Source organism: Lagenorhynchus albirostris, chromosome 6 (assembly GCF_949774975.1).
Source record: "Lagenorhynchus albirostris chromosome 6, mLagAlb1.1, whole genome shotgun sequence".
NCBI classification, from domain to species: Eukaryota; Metazoa; Chordata; class Mammalia; order Artiodactyla; family Delphinidae; genus Lagenorhynchus; species Lagenorhynchus albirostris.
Genome location: NC_083100.1, coordinates 97,330,704 through 97,355,211, shown reverse-complemented (window position 1 = coordinate 97,355,211; position 24,508 = coordinate 97,330,704).

The following is a 24,508-nucleotide window of genomic DNA, read 5'->3' as shown; positions in this document are numbered from 1 at the left end:
GCACGGCACGCTGAGCCTTTGGTTAATTCCTCTTCCTGGTGGGAAATGAGAGTTAAATTTGCCCGTCCAGACACCTCCAGCTAGTCTCTCATTGGTTCTCCCTATTCCTGTTCATCTTCCGCAGAAATTGCAAACTGGGCCTAACAGGAGGTTAAAGGCACTGACTCTCCAAGTCAGGAGAGTGTTAGTAAAGCGTCTGGCATGTTGCACCCGAGTACCAGGGAATGAAAAGTGAGACACATTTGAACATGTTTCTCGATCACATGGTGGATCATACTCTGGGTTCCACATGCATGTTTTAGCTGAAGGAAGTATCCCTTAAACCTGGAGAGTTGAGACCCATGGAATGGGTACCATGCAATATGACTTCAAAGGTCTTCATTTGCTCACCGAACCTCACCAATCTTATGAGCCCCAAGTGTCCAGCCTTATGTGTCACCCAGCTTTGGGTGTAGATGTGGTAAATGCAGGTTGCATCAGAAGCCTTGAATGAATTACTTAAGTATTTCTCTCTATTTCACTGTCATTGTGTTTTGTTTAAGAAATTTATTTTTATTATGGGATTTACCTGATTTTCACTGCTTTAATGCCGCTGTACACACTCTTGATTCCCTTACAGAGATATATAAATCCATAGGTTTTATGATTCTTACTAGTCAGGTATATTCCTAGGCGTTGAATATGGGGTGTTGAGTCCATTTCGTTGAGCAAGGAGTAGCTCTTGTCTATTCCATATTTGGCTTAAGGAACTTTATCTGTGCTCATTTCAATCTCTGGTTTTATGCAGCACCCCAACTCACCTTTCCCCTTAAGCAAGCATAAGTTGGTTTTCTAAATTTGAGACCCTGTTCTGTTTTGGAATTCAGTTCCTGTGTAGCCAAGTTTACATTCCGTGTATTAGTGATACCTTATGATGTTTCTTTTTCTGTGTGACTTATTTCAGTTAGATTCATCGTACTTAGTCCTCTCATTATGCTGCTACGGGCCTGATGACATAGATTTCATTGCTGAGTGATATTGCATTGTACGTAAGTACCAAAACTTCTTTATCCATTTTTCACTTTCTGCGATATTGAACTTGTACCGTATATGAGGTTCTTGTAAACAGAGCCATCCCAAACTTTGGGGTGGCTGTGTCTTTTTGATTTTAATTGCCCTAAGCTATAGGACCATAAGTGGAAGTGCCCTAGGCTCTGTTGCTTTGTTTTTTAGATGTTTCAGGAAACACCATACACTTCTCCCGAGTGGCTGTTGGCAATTTACATCCCGCCCATCAGCATAACAAGGCTCCCAGTTCTCCATGGCCTGTCCTGCCTTTCTGCATTTTACACTTTTTTCAGATGGCCCTTTTGACCGGGGGGAAGTGAGACTTCATTGTAGTGCAGATTTCCTTTGCAAGCTTGCTTGGTTGGCCAAAAAGGGCGTATGCGTTTTTTCCTGAATATATTCAGGAAAAAACGCATACGCCCTTTTTGGCCAAGTGCATCATTGTGGACGTTCTGCCTCTTTTCCTATGCTTTAAATGCAATTCCAGTCTACCTCCTGAAATCGGTTTCCTGCAATTCTGCCCCGCTTTCAAGTCCTCTTGGCAGCCTTACTTCAGTATATTTTTGGACGATAGCTGTCATTTATAACTCTGCAGGTTTGTGAATTTCTGTGGCCCTGAGCTCCTTTCTTCAACTCGCTTTCTCGTGAGCTGGTCGCAACACTGCAGGATGGCTTCAGGCCCTTATCTGGTTCCGGCACGGCACGCTGAGCCTTTGGTTAATTCCTCTTCCTGGTGGGAAATGAGAGTTAAATTGGCCCGTCCAGACACCTCCAGCTAGTCTCTCATTGGTCCTCCTTATTCCTGTTCATCTTCCGCAGAAATTGCAAACTGGGCCAAACAGGAGGTTAAAGGCACTGAACCTCCAAGTGGGGAGAGTGTTAGTAAAGCGTCTGGAATGTTGCACCCGAGTACCAGAGGATGAAAACTGAGACATATTTGAACACGTCTCCCGATCACACGGTTGATCATACTCTGGGTTCCACATGCATGTTTTAGCTGAAGGAAGAATACCTTAAACCTGGAGAGTTGAGACCCGTGGAATGGGTACCATGCAATATGACTTCAAAGGGTCTTCATTTGCTCACCAAACCTCTCCCATCCTATCACTGCTGCGTTTATGCCCCTGTACACACGCTTGATTCTCTTTCAGAGACATAGCATTCCTTAGGTTTTAAGCTACTTACTAGTCAGGTACATTCTTAGGTGTTTAATATGGGGTGATGAGTCTGTTTCGTTGAGCAAGGAGTAGCTTTTGTCTATTCCATATTTGGCTTAAGGAACTTTATCTGTGCTCATTTCAATCTCTGGTTTTATGCAGCACCCCAACTCACCTTTCCCCTTAAGCAAGCCTAAGTTGGGTTTCTAAATTTGAGACCCTGCTCTGTTTTGTAATTCAGTTCCTCTGTAGCCAAGTTTACATTCCGTGTATTAGTGATATCTTATGATGTTTCTTTTTCTGTGTGACTTATTTCAGTTAGAATCATCGTACCTGAATCCACTCATTATGCTGCTACGGGCCTGATGACATAGATTTCCTTGCTGAGTGATATTGCATTGTACGTAAGTACCACAACTTCTTTATCCATTTTTCACTTTCTGCGGTATTGAACTTGTACCGTAAACCAGGTTCTTGTAAACAGAGCCGTCCCAACCTTTGGGGTGGCTGTGTCTTTTTGATTTTAATTTCCCTAAGCTATAGGACCATAAGTGGAAGTGCCCTAGGCTCTGTTGCTTTGTTTTTTAGATGTTTCAGGAAACACCATACACTTCTCCCGAGTGGCTGTTGGCAATTTACATCCCGCCCATCAGCATAACAAGGCTCGCAGTTCTCCATGGCCTGTCCTGCCTTTCTGGATTTTACACTTTTTTCAGTTGGCCCTTTTGACCGGGGGGAAGTGAGACTTCATTGTAGTGCAGATTTCCTTTGCAAGCTTGCTTGGTTGGCCAAAAAGGGCGTATGCGTTTTTTCCTGAATATATTCAGGAAAAAACGCATACTCCCTTTTTGGCCAAGTGCATCATTGTGGACGTTCTGCCTCTTTTCCTATGCTTTAAATGCAATTCCAGTCTACCTCCTGAAATCGGTTTCCTGCAATTGTGCCCCGCTTTCAAGTCCTCTTGGCAGCCTTACTTCAGTATATTTTTGGACGATAGCTGTCATTTATAACTCTGCAGGTTTGTGAATTACAGTGCCCCTGAGCTCCTTTCTTCAACTCGCTTTCTCGTGAGCTGGCCGCAACACCGCAGGATGGCTTCAGGCCCTAATCTGGTTCCGGCACGGCACGCTGAGTCTTTGGTTAATTCCTCTTCCTGGTGGGAAATGAGAGTTAAATTTGCCCGTCCAGACACCTCCAGCTAGTCTCTCATTGGTTTTCCCTATTCCTGTTCATCTTCTGCAGAAATTGCAAACTGGGCCAAACAGGAGGTTAAAGGCACTGACTCTCGAAGTCGGGAGAGTGTTAGTAAAGCGTCTGGAATGTTGCACCCGAGTACCAGAGGATGAAAACGGAGACATATTGGAACACGACTCCCGATTACACGGTTGATCATACTCTGGGTTCCACATGCATGTTTTAGCTGAAGGAAGAATCCCTTAAACCTGGAGAGTTGAGACCCGTGGAATGGGTACCATGCAATATGACTTCAAAGGGTCTTCATTTGCTCACCGAACCTCTCCAATCCTATCACTGCTGTGTTTATGCCCTTGTACACATGCTTGTTTCTCTTTCGGAGACATAGCATTCCTTAGGTTTTAAGCTACTTACTAGTCAGGTACATTCTTAGGTGTTTAATATGGGGTGATGAGCCCGTTTCGTTGAGCAAGGAGTAGCTGTTGTCTATTCCATATTTGGCTTAAGGAACTTTATCTGTGCTCATTTCAATCTCTGGTTTTATGCAGCACCCCAACTCACCTTTCCCCTTAAGCAAGCATAAGTTGCTTTTCTAAATTTGAGACCCTGTTCTGTTTTGTAATTCAGTTCCTGTGTAGCCAAGTTTACATTCCGTGTATTAGTGATATCTTATGATGTTTCTTTTTCTGTGTGACTTATTTCAGTTAGAATCATCATACCTGAATCCACTCATTATGCTGCTACGGGCCTGATGACATAGATTTCCTTGCTGAGTGATACTGCATTGTACGTAAGTACCACAACTTCTTTATCCATTTTTCACTTTCTGCGATATTGAACTTGTACCGTAAACCAGGTTCTTGTAAACAGAGCCGTCCCAACCTTTGGGGTGGCTGTGTCTTTTTGCTTTTAATTTCCCTAAGCTATAGGACCATAAGTGGAAGTGCCCTAGGCTCTGTTGCTTTGATTTTTAGATGTTTCAGGAAACACCATACACTTCTCCCGAGTGGCTGTTGGCAATTTACATCCCGCCCATCAGCATAACAAGGCTCCCAGTTCTCCATGGCCTGTCCTGCCTTTCTGGATTTTACACTTTTTTCAGATGGCCCTTTTGACCGGGGGGAAGTGAGACTTCATTGTAGTGCAGATTTCCTTTGCAAGCTTGCTTGGTTGGCCAAAAAGGGCGTATGCGTTTTTTCCTGAATATATTCAGGAAAAAACGCATACGCCCTTTTTGGCCAAGTGCATCATTGTGGACCATCTGCCTCTTTTCCTATGCTTTAAATGCAATTCCAGTCTACCTCCTGAAATCGGTTTCCTGCAATTCTGCCCCGCTTTCAAGTCCTCTTGGCAGCCTTACTTCAGTATATTTTTGGACGATAGCTGTCATTTATAACTCTGCAGGTTTGTGAATTTCTGTGCCCCTGAGCTCCTTTCTTCAACTCGCTTTCTCGTGAGCTGGCCGCAACACCGCAGGATGGCTTCAGGCCCTAATCTGGTTCCGGCACGGCACGCTGAGCCTTTGGTTAATTCCTCTTCCTGGTGGGAAATGAGAGTTAAATTTGCCCGTCCAGACACCTCCAGCTAGTCTCTCATTGGTTCTCCCTATTCCTGTTCATCTTCCGCAGAAATTGCAAACTGGGCCAAACAGGAGGTTAAAGGCACTGACTCTCCAAGTCGGGAGAGTGTTAGTAAAGCGTCTGGCATGTTGCACCCGAGTACCAGGGGACGAAAACTGACACATATTGGAACACGTCTCCCGATCACACGGTTGATCATACTCTGGGTTCCACATGCATGTTTCAGCTGAAGGAAGAATACCTTAAACCTGGAGAGTTGAGACCCGTGGAATGGGTACCATGCAATATGACTTCAAAGGGTCTTCATTTGCTCACCGAACCTCTCCAATCCTATCACTGCTGCGTTTATGCCCCTGTACACACGCTTGATTCTCTTTCGGAGACATAGCAGTCCATAGGTTTTAAGATACTTCCTAGTCAGGTACATTCTTAGGCATTTAATATGGGGTGTTGAGTCCGTTTCCTTAAGCAAGGAATAGCTGTTGTCTATTCCATATTTGGCTTAAGGAACTTTTTCTGTGCTCATTTCAATCTCTGGTTTTATGCAGCACCCCAACTCACCTTTCCCCTTAAGCAAGCATAAGTTGGGTTTCTAAATTTGAGACCCTGTTCTGTTTTGTAATTCAGTTCCTCTGTAGCCAAGTTTACATTCCGTGTATTAGTGATATCTTATGATGTTTCTTTTTCTGTGTGACTTATTTCAGTTAGAATCATCGTACCTGAATCCACTCATTATGCTGCTACGGGCCTGATGACATAGATTTCCTTGCTGAGTGATATTGCATTGTACGTAAGTACCACAACTTCTTTATCCATTTTTTACTTTCTGCGATTTTGAACTTGTACCGTAAATGAGTTTCTTGTAAGCAAGCCGTCCCAACATTTTGGGTGGCTCTGTCTTTTTGATTTTAATTTCCCTAAGCTATAGGACCATAAGTGGAAGTGCCCTAGGCTCTGTTGCTTTGTTTTTTAGATGTTTCAGGAAACACCATACACTTCTCCCAAGCGGTTGTTGGCAATTTACATCCCACCCATCAGCATAACAAGGCTCCCAGTTCTCCGTGGCCTGTCCTGCCTTTCTGGATTTTACACTTTTTTCAGATGGCCCTTTTGACCGGGGGGAAGTGAGACTTCATTGTAGTGCAGATTTCCTTTGCAAGCTTGCTTGGTTGGCCAAAAAGGGCGTATGCGTTTTTTCCTGAATATATTCAGGAAAAAACGCATACGCCCTTTTTAGCCAAGTGCATCATTGTGGACGTTCTGCCTCTTTTCCTATGCTTTAAATGCAATTCCAGTCTACCTCCTGAAATCGGTTTCCTGCAATTCTGCCCCGCTTTCAAGTCCTCTTGGCAGCCTTACTTCAGTATATTTTTGGACGATAGCTGTCATTTATAACTCGGCAGGTTTGTGAATTACAGTGCCCCTGAGCTCCTTTCTTCAACTCGCTTTCTCGTGAGCTGGCCGCAATACCGCAGGATTGCTTCAGGCCCTAATCTGGTTCTGGCACGGCATGCTGAGCCTTTGGTTAATTCCTCTTCCTGGTGCGAAATGAGAGTTAAATTTGCCCGTCCAGACACCTCCAGCTAGTCTCTCATTGGTCCTCCCTATTCCTGTTCAACTTCTGCAGAAATTGCAAACTGGGCCAAACAGGAGGTTAAAGGCACTGACTCTCCAAGTCGGGAGAGTGTTAGTAAAGCTTCTGGAATGTTGCACCGAGTACCAGAGGATGAAAACGGAGACATATTGGAACACGTCTCCCGATCACATGGTTGATCATACTCTGGGTTCCACATGCATGTTTTAGCTGAAGGAAGAATCCCTTAAACCTGGAGAGTTGAGACCCGTGGAATGGGTACCATGCAATATGACTTCAAAGGGTCTTTATTTGCTCAGCGAACCTCTCCAATCCTATCACTGCTGCGTTTATGCCCCTGTACACACGCTTGATTCTCTTTCGGAGACATAGCATTCCTTAGGTTTTAAGCTACTTACTAGTCAGGTACATTCTTAGGTGTTTAATATGGGGTGATGAGTCCGTTTCGTTGAGCAAGGAGTAGCTGTTGTCTATTCCATATTTGGCTTAAGGAACTTTATCTGTGCTCATTTCAATCTCTGGTTTTATGCAGCACCCCAACTCACCTTTCCCCTTAAGCAAGCATAAGTTGCTTTTCTAAATTTGAGACCCTGTTCTGTTTTGTAATTCAGTTCCTGTGTAGCCACGTTTACATTCCATGTATTAGTGATATCTTATGATGTTTCTTTTTCTGTGTGACTTATTTCAGTTAGAATCATCATACCTGAATCCACTCATTATGCTGCTACGGGCCTGATGACATAGATTTCCTTGCTGAGTGATACTGCATTGTTCGTAAGTACCACAACTTCTTTATCCATTTTTCACTTTCTGAGATATTGAACTTGTACCGTAAACCATGTTCTTGTAAACAGAGCCGTCCCAACCTTTGGGGTGGCTTTGTTCTTTTTTATTTTAATTTCTCTAAGCTATAGGACCATAAGTGGAAAATGCCCTAGGCTCTGTTGCTTTGTTTTTTAGATGTTTCAGGAAACACCATACACTTCTCCCGAGTGGCTGTTGGCAATTTACATCCCGCCCATCAGCATAACAAGGCTCCCAGTTCTCCATGGCCTGTCCTGCCTTTCTGGATTTTACACTTTTTTCAGATGGCCCTTTTGACCGGGGGGAAGTGAGACTTCATTGTAGTGCAGATTTCCTTTGCAAGCTTGCTTGGTTGGCCAAAAAGGGCGTATGCGTTTTTTCCTGAATATATTCAGGAAAAAACGCATACGCCCTTTTTGGCCAAGTGCATCATTGTGGACGTTCTGCCTCTTTTCCTATGCTTTAAATGCAATTCCAGTCTACCTCCTGAAATCGGTTTCCTGCAATTCTGCCCCGCTTTCAAGTCCTCTTGGCAGCCTTACTTCAGTATATTTTTGGACGATAACTGTCATTTATAACTCGGCAGGTTTGTGAATTACAGTGCCCCTGAGCTCCTTTCTTCAACTCGCTTTCTCGTGAGCTGGCCGCAACACCGCAGGATGGCTTCAGGCCCTAATCTGGTTCTGGCACGGCACGCTGAGCCTTTGGTTAATTCCTCTTCCTGGTGGGAAATGAGAGTTAAATTTGCCCGTCCAGACACCTCCAGCTAGTCTCTCATTGGTCCTCCCTATTCGTGTTCATCTTCTGCAGAAATTGCAAACTGGGCCAAACAGGAGGTTAAAGGCACTGACTCTCGAAGTCGGGAGAGTGTTAGTAAAGCATCTGGAATGTTGCACCCGAGTACCAGAGGATGAAAACTGACACATATTTGAACACAACTCCCGATCACACGGTTGATCATACTCTGGGTTCCACATGCATGTTTTAGCTGAAGGAAGAATCCCTTAAACCTGGAGAGTTGAGACCCGTGGAATGGGTACCATGCAATATGACTTCAAAGGGTCTTCATTTGCTCACCGAACCTCTCCAGTCCTATCACTGCTGCGTTTATGCCCCTGTACACACGCTTGATTCTCTTTCGGAGACATAGCAGTCCATAGGTTTTAAGATACTTCCTAGTCAGGTACATTCTTAGGCGTTTAATATGGGGTGTTGAGTCCATTTCGTTGAGCAAGGAGTAGCTCTTGTCTATTCCATATTTGGCTTAAGGAACTTTATCTGTGCTCATTTCAATCTCTGGTTTTATGCAGCACCCCAACTCACCTTTCCCCTTAAGGAAGAATAAGTTGGTTTTCCAAATTTGAGACCTTGTTCTGTTTTGTAATTCAGTTCCTATGTAGCCAAGTTTACATTCCGTGTGTTAGTGATATCTTATGATGTTTCTTTTTCTGTGAGACTTATTTCAGTTAGAATCATCGTACCTGAATCCACTCATTATGCTGCTACGGGCCTGATGACATAGATTTCATTGCTGAGTGATATTGCATTGTACGTAAGTACCACAACTTCTTTATCCATTTTTCACTTTCTGCGATATTGAACTTGTACCGTAAATGAGTTTCTCGTAAACAGAGCCGTCCCAACCTTTTGGGTGGCTCTGTCTTTATGATTTTAATTTCCCTAAGCTATAGGACCATAAGTGGAAGTGCCCCAGGCTCTGTTGCTTTGTTTTTTAGATGTTTCAGGAAACACCATACACTTCTCCCGAGTGGCTGTTGGCAATTTACATCCCGCCCATCAGCATAACAAGGCTCCCAGTTCTCCATGGCCTGTCCTGCCTTTCTGGATTTTACACTTTTTTCAGATGGCCCTTTTGAACGGGGGGAAGTGAGACTTCATTGTAGTGCAGATTTCCTTTGCAAGCTTGCTTGGTTGGCCAAAAAGGGCGTATGCGTTTTTTCCTGAATATATTCAGGAAAAAACGCATACACCCTTTTTGGCCAAGTGCATCATTGTGGACGTTCTGCCTCTTTTCCTATGCTTTAAATGCAATTCCAGTCTACCTCCTGAAATCGGTTTCCTGCAATTCTGCCCCGCTTTCAAGTCCTCTTGGCAGCCTTACTTCAGTATATTTTTGGACGATAGCTGTCATTTATAACTCTGCAGGTTTGTGAATTACAGTGCCCCTGAGCTCCTTTCTTCAACTCGCTTTCTCGTGAGCTGGCCGCAACACCGCAGGATGGCTTCAGGCCCTAATCTGGTTCTGGCACGGCACGCTGAGCCTTTGGTTAATTCCTCTTCCTGGTAGGAAATGAGAGTTAAATTTGCCCGTCCAGACACCTCCAGCTAGTCTCTCATTGGTCCTCCCTATTCGTGTTCATCTTCTGCAGAAATTGCAAACTGGGCCAAACAGGAGGTTAAAGGCACTGACTCTCCAAGTCGGGAGAGTGTTACTAAAGCGTCTGGAATGTTGCACCCGAGTACCAGAGGATGAAAACTGAGACATATTGGAACACGTCTCCCGATCACACGGTTGATCATACTCTGCGTTCCACATGCATGTTTTAGCTGAAGGAAGAATCCCTTAAACCTGGAGAGTTGAGACCCGTGGATAGGGTACCATGCAATATGACTTCAAAGGGTCTTCATTTGCTCACCGAACCTCTCCAATCCTATCACTGCTGCGTTTATGCCCCTGTACACACGCTTGATTCTCTTTCGGAGACATAGCATTCCTTAGGTTTTAAGCTACTTACTAGTCAGGTACATTCTTAGGTGTTTAATATGGGGTGATGAGTCCGTTTCGTTGAGCAAGGTGTTGCTGTTGTCTATTCCATATTTGGCTTAAGGAACTTTATCTGTGCTCATTTCAATCTCTGGTTTTATGCAGCACCCCAACTCACCTTTCCCCTTAAGGAAGCATAAGTTGGTTTTCTAAATTTGAGACCATGTTCTGTTTTGTAATTCAGTTCCTATGTAGCCAAGTTTACATTCCGTGTATTAGTGGTATCTTATGATGTTTCTTTTTCTGTGTGACTTATTTCAGTTAGAATCATCGTACCTGAATCCACTCATTTAGCTGCTACGGGCCTGATGACTTAGATTTCCTTGTTGAGTGATACTGCATTGTACGTAAGTACCACAACTTCTTTATCCATTTTTCACTTTCTGCGATATTGAACTTGTACCGTAAACCAGGTTCTTGTAAACAGAGCCGTCCCAATCTTTGGGGTGGCTGTGTCTTTTTGATTTTAATTTCCCTAAGCTATAGGACCATAAGTGGAAGTGCCCTAGGCTCTGTTGCTTTGTTTTTTAGATGTTTCAGGAAACACCATACACTTCTCCCGAGTGGCTGTTGGCAATTTACATCCCGCCCATCAGCATAACAAGGCTCCCAGTTCTCCATGGCCTGTCCTGCCTTTCTGGATTTTACACTTTTTTCAGATGGCCCTTTTGACCGGGGGGAAGTGAGACTTCATTGTAGTGCAGATTTCCTTTGCAAGCTTGCTTGGTTGGCCAAAAAGGGCGTATGCGTTTTTTCCTGAATATATTCAGGAAAAAACGCATACGCCCTTTTTGGCCAAGTGCATCATTGTGGACGTTCTGCCTCTTTTCCTATGCTTTAAATGCAATTCCAGTCTACCTCCTGAAATCGGTTTCCTGCAATTCTGCCCCGCTTTCAAGTCCTCTTGGCAGCCTTACTTCAGTATATTTTTGGACGATAGCTGTCATTTATAACTCTGCAGGTTTGTGAATTACAGTGCCCCTGAGCTCCTTTCTTCAACTCGCTTTCTCGTGAGCTGGCCACAACACCGCAGGATTGCTTCAGGCCCTAATCTGGTTCCGGCACGGCACGCTGAGCCTTTGGTTAATTCCTCTTCCTGGTGGGAAATGAGAGTTAAATTTGCCCGTCCAGACACCTCCAGCTAGTCTCTCATTGGTTCTCCCTATTCCTGTTCATCTTCCGCAGAAATTGCAAACTGGGCCAAACAGGAGGTTAAAGGCACTGACTCTCCAAGTCGGGAGAGTGTTAGTAAAGCGTGTGGAATGTTGCACCCGAGTACCAGGGGACGAAAACTGACACATATTGGAACACGTCTCCCGATCACACGGTTGATCATACTCTGGGTTCCACATGCATGTTTTAGGTGAAGGAAGAATACCTTAAACCTGGAGAGTTGAGACCCGTGGAATGGGTACCATGCAATATGACTTCAAAGGGTCTTCATTTGCTCACCGAACTTCTCCAATCCTATCACTGCTGCGTTTATGCCCCTGTACACACGCTTGATTCTCTTTCGGAGACATAGCAATCCATAGGTTTTAAGATACTTCCTAGTCAGGTACACTCTTAGGCATTTAATATGGGGTGTTGAGTCCATTTCGTTGAGCAAGGAGTAGCTCTTGTCTATTCCATATTTGGCTTAAGGAACTTTATCTGTGCTCATTTCAATCTCTGGTTTTATGCAGCACCCCAACTCACCTTTCCCCTTAAGCAAGCATAAGTTGGGTTTCTAAATTTGAGACCCTGTTCTGTTTTGTAATTCAGTTCCTGTGTACCCAAGTTTACATTCCGTTTATTAGTGATATCTTATGATGTTTCTTTTTCTGTGTGACTTATTTCAGTTAGAATCATCATACCTGAATCCACTCATTATGCTGCTACGAGCCTGATGACATAGATTTCCTTGTTGAGTGATACTGCATTGTACGTAAGTACCACAACTTCTTTATCCATTTTTCACTTTCTGCGATATTGAACTTGTACCGTAAACCAGGTTCTTGTAAACAGAGCCGTCCCAATCTTTGGGGTGGCTGTGTCTTTTTGATTTTAATTTCCCTAAGCTATAGGACCGTAAGTGGAAGTGCCCTAGGCTCTGTTGCTTTGTTTCTTAGATGTTTCAGGAAACACCATACACTTCTCCCGAGTGGCTGTTGGCAATTTACATCCCGCCCATCAGCATAACAAGGCTCCCAGTTCTCCATGGCCTGTCCTGCCTTTCTGGATTTTACACTTTTTTCAGATGGCCCTTTTGACCGGGGGGAAGTGAGACTTCATTGTAGTGCAGATTTCCTTTGCAAGCTTGCTTGGTTGGCCAAAAAGGGCGTATGCGTTTTTTCCTGAATATATTCAGGAAAAAACGCATACGCCCTTTTTGGCCAAGTGCATCATTGTGGACGTTCTGCCTCTTTTCCTATGCTGTAAATGCTATTCCAGTCTAACTCCTGAAATCGGTTTCCTGCAATTCTGCCCCGCTTTCAAGTCCTCTTGGCAGCCTTACTTCAGTATATTTTTGGACGATAACTGTCATTTATAACTCTGCAGGTTTGTGAATTTCTGTGCCCCTGAGCTCCTTTCTTCAACTCGCTTTCTCGTGAGCTGGCCGCAACACCGCAGGATGGTTTCAGGCCCTAATCTGGTTCCGGCACGGCACGCTGAGCCTTTGGTTAATTCCTCTTCCTGGTGGGAAATGAGAGTTAAATTTGCCCGTCCAGACACCTCCAGCTAGTCTCTCATTGGTTCTCCCTATTCCTGTTCATCTTCCGCAGAAATTGCAAACTGGGCCAAACAGGAGGTTAAAGGCACTGACTCTCGAAGTCGGGAGAGTGTTACTAAAGCGTCTGGAATGTTGCACCCGAGTACCAGAGGATGAAAACTGAGACATATTGGAACACGTCTCCCGATCACACGGTTGATCATACTCTGCGTTCCACATGCATGTTTTAGCTGAAGGAAGAATCCCTTAAACCTGGAGAGTTGAGACCCGTGGATAGGGTACCATGCAATATGACTTCAAAGGGTCTTCATTTGCTCACCGAACCTCTCCAATCCTATCACTGCTGCGTTTATGCCCCTGTACACACGCTTGATTCTCTTTCGGAGACATAGCATTCCTTAGGTTTTAAGCTACTTACTAGTCAGGTACATTCTTAGGTGTTTAATATGGGGTGATGAGTCCGTTTCGTTGAGCAAGGTGTTGCTGTTGTCTATTCCATATTTGGCTTAAGGAACTTTATCTGTGCTCATTTCAATCTCTGGTTTTATGCAGCACCCCAACTCACCTTTCCCCTTAAGGAAGCATAAGTTGGTTTTCTAAATTTGAGACCATGTTCTGTTTTGTAATTCAGTTCCTATGTAGCCAAGTTTACATTCCGTGTATTAGTGGTATCTTATGATGTTTCTTTTTCTGTGTGACTTATTTCAGTTAGAATCATCGTACCTGAATCCACTCATTTAGCTGCTACGGGCCTGATGACTTAGATTTCCTTGTTGAGTGATACTGCATTGTACGTAAGTACCACAACTTCTTTATCCATTTTTCACTTTCTGCGATATTGAACTTGTACCGTAAACCAGGTTCTTGTAAACAGAGCCGTCCCAATCTTTGGGGTGGCTGTGTCTTTTTGATTTTAATTTCCCTAAGCTATAGGACCATAAGTGGAAGTGCCCTAGGCTCTGTTGCTTTGTTTTTTAGATGTTTCAGGAAACACCATACACTTCTCCCGAGTGGCTGTTGGCAATTTACATCCCGCCCATCAGCATAACAAGGCTCCCAGTTCTCCATGGCCTGTCCTGCCTTTCTGGATTTTACACTTTTTTCAGATGGCCCTTTTGACCGGGGGGAAGTGAGACTTCATTGTAGTGCAGATTTCCTTTGCAAGCTTGCTTGGTTGGCCAAAAAGGGCGTATGCGTTTTTTCCTGAATATATTCAGGAAAAAACGCATACGCCCTTTTTGGCCAAGTGCATCATTGTGGACGTTCTGCCTCTTTTCCTATGCTTTAAATGCAATTCCAGTCTACCTCCTGAAATCGGTTTCCTGCAATTCTGCCCCGCTTTCAAGTCCTCTTGGCAGCCTTACTTCAGTATATTTTTGGACGATAGCTGTCATTTATAACTCTGCAGGTTTGTGAATTACAGTGCCCCTGAGCTCCTTTCTTCAACTCGCTTTCTCGTGAGCTGGCCACAACACCGCAGGATTGCTTCAGGCCCTAATCTGGTTCCGGCACGGCACGCTGAGCCTTTGGTTAATTCCTCTTCCTGGTGGGAAATGAGAGTTAAATTTGCCCGTCCAGACACCTCCAGCTAGTCTCTCATTGGTTCTCCCTATTCCTGTTCATCTTCCGCAGAAATTGCAAACTGGGCCAAACAGGAGGTTAAAGGCACTGACTCTCCAAGTCGGGAGAGTGTTAGTAAAGCGTGTGGAATGTTGCACCCGAGTACCAGGGGACGAAAACTGACACATATTGGAACACGTCTCCCGATCACACGGTTGATCATACTCTGGGTTCCACATGCATGTTTTAGGTGAAGGAAGAATACCTTAAACCTGGAGAGTTGAGACCCGTGGAATGGGTACCATGCAATATGACTTCAAAGGGTCTTCATTTGCTCACCGAACTTCTCCAATCCTATCACTGCTGCGTTTATGCCCCTGTACACACGCTTGATTCTCTTTCGGAGACATAGCAATCCATAGGTTTTAAGATACTTCCTAGTCAGGTACACTCTTAGGCATTTAATATGGGGTGTTGAGTCCATTTCGTTGAGCAAGGAGTAGCTCTTGTCTATTCCATATTTGGCTTAAGGAACTTTATCTGTGCTCATTTCAATCTCTGGTTTTATGCAGCACCCCAACTCACCTTTCCCCTTAAGCAAGCATAAGTTGGGTTTCTAAATTTGAGACCCTGTTCTGTTTTGTAATTCAGTTCCTGTGTACCCAAGTTTACATTCCGTTTATTAGTGATATCTTATGATGTTTCTTTTTCTGTGTGACTTATTTCAGTTAGAATCATCATACCTGAATCCACTCATTATGCTGCTACGAGCCTGATGACATAGATTTCCTTGTTGAGTGATACTGCATTGTACGTAAGTACCACAACTTCTTTATCCATTTTTCACTTTCTGCGATATTGAACTTGTACCGTAAACCAGGTTCTTGTAAACAGAGCCGTCCCAATCTTTGGGGTGGCTGTGTCTTTTTGATTTTAATTTCCCTAAGCTATAGGACCGTAAGTGGAAGTGCCCTAGGCTCTGTTGCTTTGTTTCTTAGATGTTTCAGGAAACACCATACACTTCTCCCGAGTGGCTGTTGGCAATTTACATCCCGCCCATCAGCATAACAAGGCTCCCAGTTCTCCATGGCCTGTCCTGCCTTTCTGGATTTTACACTTTTTTCAGATGGCCCTTTTGACCGGGGGGAAGTGAGACTTCATTGTAGTGCAGATTTCCTTTGCAAGCTTGCTTGGTTGGCCAAAAAGGGCGTATGCGTTTTTTCCTGAATATATTCAGGAAAAAACGCATACGCCCTTTTTGGCCAAGTGCATCATTGTGGACGTTCTGCCTCTTTTCCTATGCTGTAAATGCTATTCCAGTCTAACTCCTGAAATCGGTTTCCTGCAATTCTGCCCCGCTTTCAAGTCCTCTTGGCAGCCTTACTTCAGTATATTTTTGGACGATAACTGTCATTTATAACTCTGCAGGTTTGTGAATTTCTGTGCCCCTGAGCTCCTTTCTTCAACTCGCTTTCTCGTGAGCTGGCCGCAACACCGCAGGATGGTTTCAGGCCCTAATCTGGTTCCGGCACGGCACGCTGAGCCTTTGGTTAATTCCTCTTCCTGGTGGGAAATGAGAGTTAAATTTGCCCGTCCAGACACCTCCAGCTAGTCTCTCATTGGTTCTCCCTATTCCTGTTCATCTTCCGCAGAAATTGCAAACTGGGCCAAACAGGAGGTTAAAGGCACTGACTCTCGAAGTCGGGAGAGTGTTACTAAAGCGTCTGGAATGTTGCACCCGAGTACCAGAGGATGAAAACTGAGACATATTGGAACACGTCTCCCGATCACACGGTTGATCATACTCTGCGTTCCACATGCATGTTTTAGCTGAAGGAAGAATCCCTTAAACCTGGAGAGTTGAGACCCGTGGATAGGGTACCATGCAATATGACTTCAAAGGGTCTTCATTTGCTCACCGAACCTCTCCAATCCTATCACTGCTGCGTTTATGCCCCTGTACACACGCTTGATTCTCTTTCGGAGACATAGCATTCCTTAGGTTTTAAGCTACTTACTAGTCAGGTACATTCTTAGGTGTTTAATATGGGGTGATGAGTCCGTTTCGTTGAGCAAGGTGTTGCTGTTGTCTATTCCATATTTGGCTTAAGGAACTTTATCTGTGCTCATTTCAATCTCTGGTTTTATGCAGCACCCCAACTCACCTTTCCCCTTAAGGAAGCATAAGTTGGTTTTCTAAATTTGAGACCATGTTCTGTTTTGTAATTCAGTTCCTATGTAGCCAAGTTTACATTCCGTGTATTAGTGGTATCTTATGATGTTTCTTTTTCTGTGTGACTTATTTCAGTTAGAATCATCGTACCTGAATCCACTCATTTAGCTGCTACGGGCCTGATGACTTAGATTTCCTTGTTGAGTGATACTGCATTGTACGTAAGTACCACAACTTCTTTATCCATTTTTCACTTTCTGCGATATTGAACTTGTACCGTAAACCAGGTTCTTGTAAACAGAGCCGTCCCAATCTTTGGGGTGGCTGTGTCTTTTTGATTTTAATTTCCCTAAGCTATAGGACCATAAGTGGAAGTGCCCTAGGCTCTGTTGCTTTGTTTTTTAGATGTTTCAGGAAACACCATACACTTCTCCCGAGTGGCTGTTGGCAATTTACATCCCGCCCATCAGCATAACAAGGCTCCCAGTTCTCCATGGCCTGTCCTGCCTTTCTGGATTTTACACTTTTTTCAGATGGCCCTTTTGACCGGGGGGAAGTGAGACTTCATTGTAGTGCAGATTTCCTTTGCAAGCTTGCTTGGTTGGCCAAAAAGGGCGTATGCGTTTTTTCCTGAATATATTCAGGAAAAAACGCATACGCCCTTTTTGGCCAAGTGCATCATTGTGGACGTTCTGCCTCTTTTCCTATGCTTTAAATGCAATTCCAGTCTACCTCCTGAAATCGGTTTCCTGCAATTCTGCCCCGCTTTCAAGTCCTCTTGGCAGCCTTACTTCAGTATATTTTTGGACGATAGCTGTCATTTATAACTCTGCAGGTTTGTGAATTACAGTGCCCCTGAGCTCCTTTCTTCAACTCGCTTTCTCGTGAGCTGGCCACAACACCGCAGGATTGCTTCAGGCCCTAATCTGGTTCCGGCACGGCACGCTGAGCCTTTGGTTAATTCCTCTTCCTGGTGGGAAATGAGAGTTAAATTTGCCCGTCCAGACACCTCCAGCTAGTCTCTCATTGGTTCTCCCTATTCCTGTTCATCTTCCGCAGAAATTGCAAACTGGGCCAAACAGGAGGTTAAAGGCACTGACTCTCGAAGTCGGGAGAGTGTTACTAAAGCGTCTGGAATGTTGCACCCGAGTACCAGAGGATGAAAACTGAGACATATTGGAACACGTCTCCCGATCACACGGTTGATCATACTCTGCGTTCCACATGCATGTTTTAGCTGAAGGAAGAATCCCTTAAACCTGGAGAGTTGAGACCCGTGGATAGGGTACCATGCAATATGACTTCAAAGGGTCTTCATTTGCTCACCGAACCTCTCCAATCCTATCACTGCTGCGTTTATGCCCCTGTACACACGCTTGATTCTCTTTCGGAGACATAGCATTCCTTAGGTTTTAAGCTACTTACTAGTCAGGTACATTCTTAGGTGTTTAATATGGGGTGATGAGTCCGTTTCGTTGAGCAAGGTGTTGCTGTTGTCTATTCCATATTTGGCTTAAGGAACTTTATCTGTGCTCATTTCAATCTCTGGTTTTATGCAGCACCCCAACTCACCTTTCCCCTTAAGGAAGCATAAGTTGGTTTTCTAAATTTGAGACCATGTTCTGTTTTGTAATTCAGTTCCTATGTAGCCAAGTTTACATTCCGTGTATTAGTGGTATCTTATGATGTTTCTTTTTCTGTGTGACTTATTTCAGTTAGAATCATCGTACCTGAATCCACTCATTTAGCTGCTACGGGCCTGATGACTTAGATTTCCTTGTTGAGTGATACTGCATTGTACGTAAGTACCACAACTTCTTTATCCATTTTTCACTTTCTGCGATATTGAACTTGTACCGTAAACCAGGTTCTTGTAAACAGAGCCGTCCCAATCTTTGGGGTGGCTGTGTCTTTTTGATTTTAATTTCCCTAAGCTATAGGACCATAAGTGGAAGTGCCCTAGGCTCTGTTGCTTTGTTTTTTAGATGTTTCAGGAAACACCATACACTTCTCCCGAGTGGCTGTTGGCAATTTACATCCCGCCCATCAGCATAACAAGGCTCCCAGTTCTCCATGGCCTGTCCTGCCTTTCTGGATTTTACACTTTTTTCAGATGGCCCTTTTGACCGGGGGGAAGTGAGACTTCATTGTAGTGCAGATTTCCTTTGCAAGCTTGCTTGGTTGGCCAAAAAGGGCGTATGCGTTTTTTCCTGAATATATTCAGGAAAAAACGCATACGCCCTTTTTGGCCAAGTGCATCATTGTGGACGTTCTGCCTCTTTTCCTATGCTTTAAATGCAATTCCAGTCTACCTCCTGAAATCGGTTTCCTGCAATTCTGCCCCGCTTTCAAGTCCTCTTGGCAGCCTTACTTCAGTATATTTTTGGACGATAGCTGTCATTTATAACTCTGCAGGTTTGTGAATTACAGTGCCCCTGAGCTCCTTTCTTCAACTCGCTTTCTCGTGAGCTGGCCACAACACCGCAGGATTGCTTCAGGCCCTAATCTGGTTCCGGCACGGCACGCTGAGCCTTTGGTTAATTCCTCTTCCTGGTGGGAAATGAGAGTTAAATTTGCCCGTCCAGACACCTCCAGCTAGTCTCTCATTGGTTCTCCCTATTCCTGTTCATCTTCCGCAGAAATTGCAAACTGGGCCAAACAGGAGGTTAAAGGCACTGACTCTCCAAGTCGGGAGAGTGTTAGTAAAGCGTGTGGAATGTTGCACCCGAGTACCAGGGGACGAAAACTGACACATATTGGAACACGTCTCCCGATCACACGGTTGATCATACTCTGGGTTCCACATGCATGTTTTAGGTGAAGGAAGAATACCTTAAACCTGGAGAGTTGAGACCCGTGGAATGGGTACCATGCAATATGACTTCAAAGGGTCTTCATTTGCTCACCGAACTTCTCCAATCCTATCACTGCTGCGTTTATGCCCCTGTACACACGCTTGATTCTCTTTCGGAGACATAGCAATCCATAGGTTTTAAGATACTTCCTAGTCAGGTACACTCTTAGGCATTTAATATGGGGTGTTGAGTCCATTTCGTTGAGCAAGGAGTAGCTCTTGTCTATTCCATATTTGGCTTAAGGAACTTTATCTGTGCTCATTTCAATCTCTGGTTTTATGCAGCACCCCAACTCACCTTTCCCCTTAAGCAAGCATAAGTTGGGTTTCTAAATTTGAGACCCTGCTCTGTTTTGTAATTCAGTTCCTGTGTACCCAAGTTTACATTCCGTTTATTAGTGATATCTTATGATGTTTCTTTTTCTGTGTGACTTATTTCAGTTAGAATCATCATACCTGAATCCACTCATTATGCTGCTACGAGCCTGATGACATAGATTTCCTTGTTGAGTGATACTGCATTGTACGTAAGTACCACAACTTCTTTATCCATTTTTCACTTTCTGCGATATTGAACTTGTACCGTAAACCAGGTTCTTGTAAACAGAGCCGTCCCAATCTTTGGGGTGGCTGTGTCTTTTTGATTTTAATTTCCCTAAGCTATAGGACCGTAAGTGGAAGTGCCCTAGGCTCTGTTGCTTTGTTTCTTAGATGTTTCAGGAAACACCATACACTTCTCCCGAGTGGCTGTTGGCAATTTACATCCCGCCCATCAGCATAACAAGGCTCCCAGTTCTCCATGGCCTGTCCTGCCTTTCTGGATTTTACACTTTTTTCAGATGGCCCTTTTGACCGGGGGGAAGTGAGACTTCATTGTAGTGCAGATTTCCTTTGCAAGCTTGCTTGGTTGGCCAAAAAGGGCGTATGCGTTTTTTCCTGAATATATTCAGGAAAAAACGCATACGCCCTTTTTGGCCAAGTGCATCATTGTGGACGTTCTGCCTCTTTTCCTATGCTGTAAATGCTATTCCAGTCTAACTCCTGAAATCGGTTTCCTGCAATTCTGCCCCGCTTTCAAGTCCTCTTGGCAGCCTTACTTCAGTATATTTTTGGACGATAACTGTCATTTATAACTCTGCAGGTTTGTGAATTTCTGTGCCCCTGAGCTCCTTTCTTCAACTCGCTTTCTCGTGAGCTGGCCGCAACACCGCAGGATGGTTTCAGGCCCTAATCTGGTTCCGGCACGGCACGCTGAGCCTTTGGTTAATTCCTCTTCCTGGTGGGAAATGAGAGTTAAATTTGCCCGTCCAGACACCTCCAGCTAGTCTCTCATTGGTTCTCCCTATTCCTGTTCATCTTCCGCAGAAATTGCAAACTGGGCCAAACAGGAGGTTAAAGGCACTGACTCTCGAAGTCGGGAGAGTGTTAGTAAAGCGTCTGGAATGTTGCACCCGAGTACCAGGGGACGAAAACTGACACATATTGGAACACGTCTCCCGATCACACGGTTGATCATACTCTGGGTTCCACATGCATGTTTTAGCTGAAGGAAGAATACCTTAAACCTGGAGAGTTGAGACCCGTGGAATGGGTACCATGCAATATGACTTCAAAGGGTCTTCATTTGCTCACCGAACCTCTCCAATCCTATCACTGCTGCGTTTATGCCCCTGTACACACGCTTGATTCTCTTTCGGAGACATAGCAATCCATAGGTTTTAAGATACTTCCTAGTCAGGTACATTCTTAGGCGTTTAATATGGTGTGTTGAGTCCATTTCCTTGAGCAAGGAGTAGATCTTGTCTATTCCATATTTTGCTTAAGGAACTTTATCTGTGCTCATTTCAATCTCTGGTTTTATGCAGCACCCCAACTCACCTTTCCCCTTAAGCAAGCATAAGTTGGGTTTCTAAATTTGAGACCCTGTTCTGTTTTGGAATTCAGTTCCTCTGTAGCCAAGTTTACGTTCCGTGTATTAGTGATATCTTATGATGTTTCTTTTTCTGTGTGACTTATTTCAGTTAGAATCATCATACCTGAATCCACTCATTATGCTGCTACGGGCCTGATGACATAGATTTCATTGCTGAGTGATATTGCATTGTACGTAAGTACCACAACTTCTTTATCCATTTTTCACTTTCTGCAATATTGAACTTGTACTGTAAACCAGTTTCTTGTAAACAGAGCCGTCCCAACCTTTGGGGTGGCTGTATCTTTTTGATTTTAATTTCCCTAAGCTATAGGACCATAAGTGGAAGTGCCCTAGGCTCTGTTGCTTTGTTTTTTAGATGTTTCAGGAAACACCATACACTTCTCCCGAGTGGCTGTTGGCAATTTACATCCCGCCCATCAGCATAACAAGGCTCCCAGTTCTCCATGGCATGTCCTGCCTTTCTGGATTTTACACTTTTTTCAGATGGCCCTTTTGACCGGGGGGAAGTGAGACTTCATTGTAGTGCAGATTTCCTTTGCAAGCTTCCTTGGTTGGCCAAAAAGGGCGTATGCGTTTTTTCCTGAATATATTCAGGAAAAAACGCATACGCCCTTTTTGGCCAAGTGCATCATTGTGGACGTTCTGCCTCTTTTCCTATGCTTTAAATGCAATTCCAGTCTACCTCCTGAAATCGGTTTCCTGCAATTCTGCCCCGCTTTCAAGTCCTCTTGGCAGCCTTACTTCAGTATATTTTTGGACGATAGCTGTCATTTATAACTCTGCAGGTTTGTGAATTACAGTGCTCCTGAGCTGCTTTCTTCAACTCGCTTTCTCGTGAGCTGGCCGCAACACCGCAGGATTGCTTCAGGCCCTAATCTGGTTCCGGCACGGCACGCTGAGCCTTTGGTTAATTCCTCTTCCTGGTGCGAAATGAGAGTTAAATTTGCCCATCCAGACACCTCCATCTAGTCTGTCATTGGTTCTCCCTATTCCTGTTCATCTTCCGCAGAAATTGCAAACTGGGCCAAACAGGAGGTTAAAGGCACTGACTCTCCAAGTCGGGAGAGTGTTAGTAAAGCGTCTGGAATGTTGCACCCGAGTACCAGGGGACGAAAACTGACACATATTGGAACACGTCTCCCGATCACACGGTTGATCATACTCTGGGTTCCACATGCATGTTTTAGCTGAAGGAAGAATACCTTAAACCTGGAGAGTTGAGACCCGTGGAATGGGTACCATGCAATATGACTTCAAAGGGTCTTCATTTGCTCACCGAACCTCTCCAGTCCTATCACTGCTGCGTTTATGCCCCTGTACACACGCTTGATTCTCTTTCGGAGACATAGCAATCCATAGGTTTTAAGATACTTCCTAGTCAGGTACATTCTTAGGCGTTTAATATGGGGTGTTGAGTCCATTTCGTTGAGCAAGGAGTAGATCTTGTCTATTCCATATTTGGCTTAAGGAACTTTATCTGTGCTCATTTCAATCTCTGGTTTTATGCAGCACCCCAACTCACCTTTCCCCTTAAGCAAGCATAAGTTGGGTTTCTAAATTTGAGACCCTGTTCTGTTTTGGAATTCAGTTCCTGTGTAGCCACGTTTACATTCCGTGTATTAGTGATATCTTATGATGTTTCTTTTTCTGTGTGACTTATTTCAGTTAGAATCATCGTACCTGAATCCACTCATTATGCTGCTACGGGCCTGATGACATAGATTTCATTGTGAGTGATATTGCATTGTACGTAAGTACCACAACTTCTTATCCATTTTTCACTTTCTGCGATATTGAACTTGTACCGTAAATGAGTTTCTTGTAAACAGAGCCGTCCCAACCTTTGGTGTGGCTGTGTCTTTTTGATTTTAATTTCTCTACGCTATAGGACCATAAGTGGAAGTGCCCTAGGCTCTGTTGCTTTGTTTTTTAGATGTTTCAGGAAACACCATACACTTCTCCCGAGTGGCTGTTGGCAATTTACATCCCGCCCATCAGCATAACAAGGCTCCCAGTTCTCCATGGCCTGTCCTGCCTTTCTGGATTTTACACTTTTTTCAGATGGCCCTTTTGACCGGGGGGATGTGAGACTTCATTGTAGTGCAGATTTCCTTTGCAAGCTTGCTTGGTGGGCCAAAAAGGGCATATGCGTTTTTTCCTGAATATATTCAGGAAAAAACGCATACGCCCTTTTTGGCCAAGTGCATCATTGTGGACGTTCTGCCTCTTTTCCTATGCTTTAAACGCAATTCCAGTCTACCTCCTGAAATCGGTTTCCTGCAATTCTGCCCCGCTTTCAAGTCCTCTTGGCAGCCTTACTTCAGTATATTTTTGGACGATAGCTGTCATTTATAACTCTGCAGGTTTGTGAATTACAGTGCCCCTGAGCTCCTTTCTTCAACTCACTTTCTCGTGAGCTGGCCGCAACACCACAGGATGGCTTCAGGCCCTAATCTGGTTCCGGCGCGGCACGCTGAGCCTTTGGTTAATTCCTCTTCCTGGTGGGAAATGAGAGTTAAATTTGCCCGTCCAGACCCCTCCAGCTAGTCTCTCATTGGTTCTCCCTATTCCTGTTCATCTTCCGCAGAAATTGCAAACTGGGCCAAACAGGAGGTTAAAGGCACTGACTCTCCAAGTCGGGAGAGTGTTAGTAAAGCATCTGGAATGTTGCACCCGAGTACCAGAGGATGAAAACTGAGACATATTGGAACACGTCTCCCGATCACACGGTTGATCATACTCTGGGTTCCACATGCATGTTTTAGCTGAAGGAAGAATCCCTTAAACATGGAGAGTTGAGACCCGTGGAATGGGTACCATGCAATATGACTTCAAAGGGTCTTCATTTGCTCACCGAACCTCTCCAATCCTATCACTGCTGCGTTTATGCCCCTGTACACACGCTTGATTCTCTTTCGGAGACATAGCAGTCCATAGGTTTTAAGATACTTCCTAGTCAGGTACACTCTTAGGCGTTTAATATGGGGTGTTGAGTCCGTTTCCTTGAGCAAGGAGTAGCTCTTGTCTATTCCATATTTGGCTTAAGGAACTTTATCTGTGCTCATTTCAATCTCTGGTTTTATGCAGCACCCCAACTCACCTTTCCCCTTA